The sequence below is a fragment of the Apodemus sylvaticus genome, chromosome 8, assembly GCF_947179515.1.
Source record: "Apodemus sylvaticus chromosome 8, mApoSyl1.1, whole genome shotgun sequence".
Lineage (NCBI taxonomy): Eukaryota > Metazoa > Chordata > Mammalia > Rodentia > Muridae > Apodemus > Apodemus sylvaticus.
Genome location: NC_067479.1, coordinates 50,368,673 through 50,377,478, shown reverse-complemented (window position 1 = coordinate 50,377,478; position 8,806 = coordinate 50,368,673).

Genomic DNA, 8,806 nt, shown 5'->3' with positions numbered 1-8,806 from the left:
AACAAGCAGCGTGCTCAACAGAGCATGGAATCTCAGCAAATCATCTCTCCGAAGGAGACTGTGAGTTGTGTTGAAAACAGACCTAGTCTCTTGAGTAGAAGAAAAGGAAAGACTTGCCACTGGTTTGTTGCTTCTGCTGCACAGTGTAGGGTTTGTGCAGAATTACTGTTTGTTTTGTTTCGTTCTAACACAGGGTCTTATGTGTCTCAGGGTGACCTTGAACTTTTGACCTCTCTGCTTCCATTTCCCTAGTGCTGAATTGCATGCATGTATTATAATCCATGCTCATTTTATGTGGTGTAGGGGATTGACGCCAAGGCTCTATGCATGCTAAACAAACACTCTGCCAACTGAGTTACAACCACAGCCTGCCAAATTGTCTTTGTCTCCTTCTAGTACTAAATTGCAATGGTTCTCAGTTCATGCGCGTATACCACTAAGACATATGTCTACACAGATAATAAAATCGCATTAAGTAGACATTGCTAATTTATGATCAACTGTCAAAGTAAGGCTCGCTAAGTTTGAGTCTATATCAGTGACACTGGTAATTTATTCATGAGTAGTGTAAACAAATTATAAAGGGAATGCCTATCAGTTCTAAAGGACAAACTGTTTTGAAAGCATGGGGAGTTCTTCTAAACAAATAGCAGAAGGGAACGAACGTCAGCTGCTTGGAAAGCACAAAGCAAGGTCCTGAGCTGGGAGCCCCTGAGAGAAGGGTTGGCTCTTCCAGCTCCCTGACCCTCAGCTCACCTCCTAGTCCCAGGGAGCCAGAACTTGTTTGACTAAAGGGGAAGCAGAGGAAATTCTCTGTAGACTCATGGGGCCAGCAGACTGCTTCCCTCTGTCACCCCCTCTGGCTTTACTCCTTGCTCTGGTAGTAAAAAGCTTGTGTGTAAGACAGACAGCAAAGTCGCTGCAGCTGATATTATTCACAGGTCATTATGTAAAATTCCCTCATTCCATAAAATTTATTGAACACATTGTTACTCATTCTGATTCCATTATGGATTTTCAATATCAAGTTTATTTAATCTATAGAGACTCCTCAGAACATATTATAGAAGTATCTTGTTACTATACAGTTAGTTCTTTTGGGAATACTGCCTCACAAGGTTGCACAAGGACCTCCCAGGCAAATGGGATATGACCAAAATGGGAGCTGGGGAGATTTGGAAGCAGTAAAATCTACAAAGAGTTTTTAGGGGTAAGGTCAGAAAAGCTAAACTGAGAATAAGATACAAATTGCAAAAAGCCAGAGAAAGGATGACGAAAAACAATCTGGAAAAATTCCATCGTGGCATTTAAAATCCACCGCCAAATGGATGGTGAGAACAGGGTGGAGGTAAGAGGACCAGAATAAGAGTCATACATATGACCTGTCAAATAAACAGTCGTTCTGAGGAGAGCCCAAAGGCTGATCTGGATGGCTCAGAGCTGGCTGGACACAGTGGTATGTAGTAATTTGAAGGCTGAAACTGGACGATCACAAGTTCAAAGCTACTTGTGATCTGCAAGCCAGGAATAGAAAGGTCTCTCTAGACCTTGCCTCAGAAGGAAAGATTGTAAAGATGGGCCAAGGCCGACCACACAGAAGGAGGGCATTTCCTCTGTGTCTTTCCTAAAGCTGATCATTCACTCTTTATTTAGGTTTTCAGAACTGTCATCCTTTAGTGTTTTGTCCAGGCCTCTCCAACTCCTCCTACCCAAAAGGAGAGATTCCCATTGCCCAGATGCCCCATGAAAACACTGCGGTTCACCAGCCCACAGTTCTGCAATGGGCACCAAGCTCCTTTAGACTAAGTACAGACGCTTTGCTTGTAGAGTTTATATTGTAACCTGTACAATGACCAAGGAACTCACCGGTGAGAAAAGCTTCAAAAGATATACAAAATAAGTCACAGAAATTTCATATTGGGAAAACTGAGTTAAGAAAGAAGAAACCTGTGGGACAGAAACAGCATTGGGGACTTTTTAGGATAAATGCTCAATAATGCATGCATTGTAAGATATTAAAGGTCTTCATTTTTTATGACAAATTAATTTCTTGAAGCATGGTAATGTAAGTTTTATTTATTGATACCTTTCATCCTAACATATATATTCATGTATAAAGTTGATTGGCATAAATAAAATAAAAATGTCCCCCAAATGAATTTAAGCTTCTCATCTCACCTGTATAATCTTCTCAGCTGCCGTATCCTGTATCCTCTGTGCTAATGAGTGATATCTCCACTCATCCAGTGACCTTATCCAGGAACCTGGTGGCCACCTAGCCATTGTCCTCAATCAAACTTGAAAATTTGCTGAATTCCAAGTGCTGTTCTGCCCTTTCCTTACTTTGTTTCAGGTCTAAATATCCCCACCATCTGTCCAGGCTCTTGGATCATTTCCAACCTGGTTGCCACGTGGCAGATCTTACTTCTCTCTCATGAATCTTTATAAAACCATGGGGGAGCTTTCTGAAATGCAAGTCTATCTTTCTTATTATCCTTTCTAAATCCTACAGCAATGCCCAGAAGATAAAGTCCTAACTTCTTTGCATGTCATTAGCCACCCCCATAATGTGGTCCCTTTGCCCCTTTATTTCAGTGTCATCTCTAACCACTGCCCTATAGATCTATGTAATAGTGTCAGGCTTTGAAAGACCCTGCCATTTCCCCTCTCTCTGTAGAATAACCCACCTCTATGATCATTTCAACCATTTGACTTATCTTCAGACTCACTTAAGGGCCGATGTTTTCATGCCTTCCTCTGCAAGAAGCAGATCAATCTCTACTGTGCCTGGCCATTGCCTGTAATAGAGCAGAGCTGCCTTTTGTGACAGGGCATTTTCTACTGGGAGGGAAGAGAGAGGCTGGTATGAGAGTGGTATATGTAGTTTCATATTGCATACAATGTCTCTAACCCTGAACCATCAGAATAACTCCTATTTGCAGAGCATGGGTGAGGTGAAAGAAGGGTCTCAGAGAAAGAAAAAAAATCACAAGCAATGACTCAGACACGGGAACTTGCATTCAGTTTAAGATTGGTTTCTTTTCCCCTGGTATATCTGAATCAGAGGCTTTTGCGAACGAACCAAAGAAATAGGGAGGAGCCGGTCAGAACAGGCAGTAGCTCTCAATAAATAAAAGATCAGATGTAATAAAAATAACTCAAAGACTTCTGCTTGGGAACCTGAAAGATCGGTGGTGCCTTGATAGAAAATTATAAACCTCAATTGTACATTCAGACCTGTTCCTGTCATCTGAACCTGAAGCAGTGACTAAGAGGAAAAGCTGGATAATTACCTGCAAGTCCTTTAGGAGTGTCCTTGCCAATTCCAGTGCTTCTGCCACCTGGTGGCAGTCTACCCACTATTTTATTCAACTGTCAAACATGGCTCATTCTTATTCAACACAACCACTACCCCCACCCCATGACATCATGCAAACCAAGAGGGCCCAATCTCTGTGTTCATTTTAAGAGAGCCATGAGACACCTAGGTCCTCAATGTCACCTAGTTGTGCATTTCCAAAATCAGTACCAAGTAGCTACAAGATGTCATTTTTTAAAAAAGTAATCCGTGTTATTTTGTCACTACAGTCACACCCTCCTCTGAACTCCCAAAGTTCTGGTCTTTTGTTATGCATACTCAGAAATGCAGAAAATGAAGGGGACCTTAAGATTGTGTGCAGATTCTCTGGTTATGAACATAGGCAGGTGAATAAAGCACCCAAGCAGGGTCTTGCTGGTTTAAATCTTGAGTGAGCCCTCGTTGTCATGCTGGGATGATCCTTCACTGAAAAGGACACGCATGTTTCTAAATCTGAAGAGGTATGACAAGAGGTTTAAAAAATACTTCTAATCCAAGGCCCTGCATTCAATAGACAATCAACGCTTTTAAATGTTGAATTGAAATGATGCGTTAAAAAGTATCAGGTAATTCTAGTACCAGGGCTGGGATTGTAGATAAAATGATTCACAGCCCTGTAGCTCAAAAGGAATACAGATGGGATTACATCAAAGGTGCATGGGGATCCATCTACAGACATTCCAAATGGCCCATCAGAGCAACAAAAATAAACTAATATTAGTTTATGATCCAAACAGTACATACTCATGAGATCATATTATATAAATGATAAGAAAAACAATAAACTTCCCAGATAGGGTTTCACATGATTTGTGCAGATTCCACACCCCTCACTGAGGCTAAGTATAACTGAGTACATTCTACATTAAATCTCAGAGAAAGAGTTGATGAAGCCAAATTGAGAGATACTCACAAAATACCTGACCAACACAGCTCATTGCTGCAGTGATTATGCAAAATCATGGGATCATAAAACTGCTACAGCTGCTAAGAATGACACAAGGAGTTCTGATTAGATGCAATGAGGGATCCTGGATGGGGTCCCAAAAGAAAAGGCTGAGATATTAGGACATCAAAAATAAGACATCAGTGAAAAGATATTTAATTTTACTGAAGTATGGATTTTATTTGATAATAGTGCATTAACACCAGTTCATTAACTTCAAGAAGTAAATCAAACTAATGTAAGATGTTTGGAGACACTGGGAATGTGGTTACTATGACTTACTCTATTATCTTTGCAATTTTCGGTAAAAGTGGAAGCTATCCTAAGGTAATGTTTTAAGAAAATGAGCCATATCTCCCATTATAACCAGTGCCATGTGGCAAATCAAGGAAATAACAAAATATTATTAAATGACTCTTGGGAAATTATATAGCAAAACATACAGAAGAAACAGGAAACATTCACTTGAGAAATGAGAAAGATAAAACATGATTTAAGATTAGATATTATTTTTATTAAGTAAAACATAGGAAGAATCCACAACCAACCAAAAGAGAAAAATATGCACTTCTATAATTCCATGCTTATAGTGTCTCTCAGACCATGGCCGTGAGTCCTTTGGGAATTGTATATCAGATATGCTGCACCTCAGATATGATGATTCATAGCAGAGGCAAAATTACAGGTATGAAGTAGCATGAAATAATTTTATGATGGGGTAGGGGTCACCATAACACGAGGAACTGTATTAAAAGACTGAAGCATGAGGAAGGTGGAGAAACACTGTCTTAACTGAAGAGAAATTCTATACAGAACAAATTAATTGGTCTCATTCTGCTTTGGGGATATAATTAATTTAAGTGTATGAACATTCAACATCTGCTCCATGTATCATGCCTAGGATAAGGCACAAAATATCAGGAAGCTCACAGGTTGGTGCTAGGCTTTGATGGCTTAGTGCTTGATATCACTATGGCCTTATTTTGACATTCGGGAAACATCATGGAAGGAGAAAAACCCATCAACAGGCAACAGACACAGAGATAAAAGCTCCGGGATTGAAGACAATACCTACACAGCTTATCAAGCACAGAGAAGTTGAACTGGTGCCTACCCAGAGTTCTCACCTTTATAGACGAGTGTTCGTTGTCCTGGAAGGTACTCTGCGTGCTACCAAAGGAGAAACATAAACACCAACTCATCCACAAACCTTTCAATCTATAGTGGTGACCTGCATGCTACCAAAAGAGAAAGATAAATTCCAACCCAGCTACCAAGTCTGTGATCTATAATGTTGATTCTCCTGCAAGATGTGCCATGTAATTGTGGCAGAAAGCTTGTGTGAGTAACAAATGGATGTCTGATTTGACTTAAGACCTATGCAATGAGATGGAACCCATCCCTGACACTGCTTGAGTGGCCAAGAACTGGAGGCCAGAGAGGCCAACCGAATGCATTCTGCATATGTATATATATATACACACACACACACACACACATGTATAAACACGCATAGATAGATAGATATCTCTAATGACATTCTGCTGCACCCATAAATCAGCTTTCATTTAGCCATCATCAGAAAGCATTCCTCCGCAGCAGATGAGAACAAATACAGGGACCCACAGCGGGACAATGTGCCAAAGAATCTCCTTTGAGGTTCTCTCCACCTTCCCCACATCAGAATCCATACCCTTTCTGTCTCTTCTTAGAAAACAGGTATCTAAAGAATAATAATAAAATAAGATAAAACAAAAGCAGATATAGGACAACACAAAGACACAAACAGAAGAACCAAAGAATGAGCGTGAGTCACATGTAGGTGCAGAGTCACACATGTTTACACACACACACACACACACACACACACACACACACACACACGGGTTCCCTAAGGACACAAAACTGGATGCTGTAATGTATATGCAAAGGACCTGCAAGGAAAGAAACAAACAACGCCCCAGCCTTGTTAAAAACCTTACAAGACACTGAACCTACAAAGATGCCAGTTCATTTGTTTTGTGTTGGCCATCTACAGCTGGGCACGGCGGCTGGTCTGTGGGTGATTCCACTGAGACTGATTTCCCATTTTTGAGTGATTATCAATGAACATAAGATCTGAGCTAGGGATGTGCGTTTGTGTTGTGTGTGTGTGTGTGTGTGTGTGTGTGTGTGTCCTGTCAGTACTAGGACCTGGTGTCAGAAAACCACTCGCATGAGTTGGAGAAGATGCCTGGCGTTCTGATGGAATCTTATTTACAGACTTCCAAGTCTGCAGTAGAAGCATCTTAGAGAAGAGGACTACAAAGTTAGCTGGGCTCCAACATCTTGGATAGAAGCCAAGTGGATCATCACCACACAGTTTTAACTTATTGTGGAGATTTGAACGAGAATGACTTCCACAGGCACATACATTCAAATGTTTGGTCCCCACTAGGTAGAACTTTTTGGGAGGGATTAGGTTGTGTGTTCTTGTTGATGGAAGGGCATCAAAGGCCACCCCATTCCCAGTTAGTTCTCCCTGCCTAACGGTCTCCCACCATGGTGGTCACGAATTCAATCCTCTGAAACTATAAAACTCAAATTATTTTTTAAAGAAGTCTCTTTACTCATAAGTAGGCTGTTGCATTCAGAAAATACTTGTATTTCTTACATTGGGTTTGATACCATGGTTATTTTACAAGATTTAAAAGAACAAAAACATCCACTCCCCCCCCCCCCATGCGAGTTCTTAAATTCTGTCAAAGCAAGGAGGCAAACAGTAAGTATTCTCAAGCACATACTGCCACCCAGTGGCTGAGCATGCACAATGCACAAAGAATGGCAAAGGCAAAAACAAAGGCACTGTGAGGTTCTGCCTGAATGCCTGAAAGGCAGTGTGAGGTTCTGACTGGAACAGTGTGAGGTTCTGACCTGAATGCTACAGTGTGAGGTTCTGACCAGAATGCTACAGTGTGAGGTTCTGACCAGAATGCTACAGTGTGAGGTTCTGACCAGAATGCTACAGTGTGAGGTTCTGACAGGAATGCTACAGTGTGAGGTTCTGACAGGAATGCTACAGTGTGAGGTTCTGACAGGAATGCTACAGTGTGAGGTTCTGACAGGAATGCTACAGTGTGAGGTTCTGACAGGAATGCTACAGTGTGAGGTTCTGACAGGAATGCTACAGTGTGAGGTTCTGACCGGAATGCTACAGTGTGAGGTTCTGACAGGAATGCTACAGTGTGAGGTTCTGACTGGAATGCTACAGTGTAAGATTCTGACAGGAATGCTTCATGTGAGGTTCTGACCGTGGTGCTTTGAGTAAAGCTTTGTTTGTGTTCAAGGAAGACTGCCTGCTGTCTCTAGTCACAATCTGAATGGCATCACTCATTCATAATGTTAGGATAGATTTTAATATATTTATTTTTAATGTGGCCTGATAAACCTCATCAGGGCCTTTCAGCAATGAGAGAAAAATATGTGAGATATGTGCGCACCACCTCACTAAATAATAAAATCTCTTTAATACAAACGAAATTCGTGACCACAAATGTCTAAGAAGACAAACCAAGGGCACATTATTTACCACAAGTCAAAACAAAACAAAACAAGCTTTCAAGGCAAACTTTTGGGGGACTCAAATCTTGACTCCTCAAGGTGCTATGAGCTCTGACATGATATAAAGATGTATTTATTACATTCTTGACATAATAATTTGAATTTCCCTTTGTCTAAAAGTAAAGAAAGATTCTGTGTGTGAATATACAAAGACACTGGGTAGAAGTCAGATAATTTAAATACATGCTGAAGCCAGGTTTATATAGGAAATTCCTGGATGTTCAACTTAGAGAGGTACAGCAGTATTCTTCTTTTGAAGTAACCATTTACTGTGTTCTCTGAAGTCAGATACTGGAATGTGTGCGATTCGAATGGCACCAAAAGTCCACGGAAATGCTAAGTAAGAGGTGGTCCCACAGCTGTTACATACACAGTAACATATAACATACAACTGTCACACAGTGTGTTACCTGTCCTCTTGTAACACCACTAGACAGGGAAGCCATGCTGTACAGTGTTTCTCCCTCACTGTGTCTCCGATGTCTTGATCTTGCACTACCTTCAGGTTAACATAGCAGCCCATCACTACTTTATGGATATTGGTAGAAGGCATGAGATGCCTGGGATAGAGACAGAGGACTTCACTGTTCACTGTTAGCGGCCATTAGGAACATTGTTCCCTCTGTCCCCCAAGTCCTATGGAGGCAACCACTGAAAGACACAACTATCCCACAGTACATTTGTGTCCTCATTGAGAATGCTGATCTATGGAATCTAGTGTTCTTGTAATAAATAACAAGCAAGATGGCTCTCTGTCCAAAGTATATAATGTATCTGCCAAGGACCAGCCTCAGTGTGGAAAGGGGTTCTGAGAGAAGGGGTGTCTGGGAGCAGCGAAAAGAACGACTAGAAGTAAAATTGTGGATCCAAGCTGATGACCTGTGTTCTGCTTAATCCAGTTT